This window comes from Sinocyclocheilus rhinocerous, unplaced genomic scaffold, assembly GCF_001515625.1.
Source record: "Sinocyclocheilus rhinocerous isolate Xijiao unplaced genomic scaffold, SAMN03320098_v1.1 scaffold3081, whole genome shotgun sequence".
Lineage (NCBI taxonomy): Eukaryota > Metazoa > Chordata > Actinopteri > Cypriniformes > Cyprinidae > Sinocyclocheilus > Sinocyclocheilus rhinocerous.
In genome coordinates this window covers 519,071-520,084 of record NW_015666530.1, presented here as the reverse complement: position 1 = coordinate 520,084, position 1,014 = coordinate 519,071, and positions in this window count along the sequence as shown.

Below are 1,014 nucleotides of genomic sequence, written 5' to 3'. Positions count from 1 at the left end.
GAAAGAGCATTGAAAAAGGGACGATCTCTCCCTCGACGGCCCACCCCGAGAGACCATGGCACAGCACGTACAATCATCGTACAGTAAATGAGGACTGCAGTGAGGAGATCACAGTTCAACAGCCCAAATATAGAATCATCTCGACTTCATAGCCACTTGTGTGCTGTTTTACGATCACGCTGAGTCTCGTTTGTTCGGTCAGGCTGTGGCCTAAAGGGTCTAGACATGCAGCACATGTGAACGATGAACATGGATGGGTACGCTAGCGTGGCTATCGAAATATCTAACACAGCGTTCAGGAGATGAGAAACGTCGGACATTCAGGAAGGACAAATATTCATCTTTGGTATTGGAACTCCTATCAGAGATAGGGTCATTTTTCCACACACAAACAACACTCAGTGAAATAAATACTGATGGTAACTAGCAAATAAATAAAATAAATAGCTAGAAGATTGGAAATAAATACATAAATAATTATAAATACACAAAGTGGTTGTTCATGTTCAATTCAAGCTTTTTGTAGCCTAAGTATTTTTCATCAGGGTCTTCAAGACTTTGAGCTTTTTCCAGTATGAACAGCCATCGGCCAGATTGTGTGCTTGAAATTTTTACAAAAAAAAAAAGATTTCTCCATCCTCAGTGTGACATCTAAGAAATAATTTGAAATCAGATGGAAATTATGCAAGAGGAGAGAGCGTCCTGGATTCCTCTTTTCAGCCATTCTGTCAGCAGAAACTCTCCAACAAGTTAAATGTCTGTTGCAAAAAGAGACACAGCTGTTTTTGTCTCAAGTTCCTCCTCATATTGTCTGAGAAGATGCGACTCCAGTCCTGTGCTGAGACTGTAGTTGTCCCACAGCAGATGCCTTTTTTGACAACGAGGTCTGGCTTTTTGTAACAAAGGCATATAAAAAGAAAACAAGCTCTCTAAAAATGTTCATATTTTGGTTTCAGCTTCTTTATCCAGTAGTTTTTCCCTTTAAAAGAATCTCTGAAAGATTTGTTCGCATCC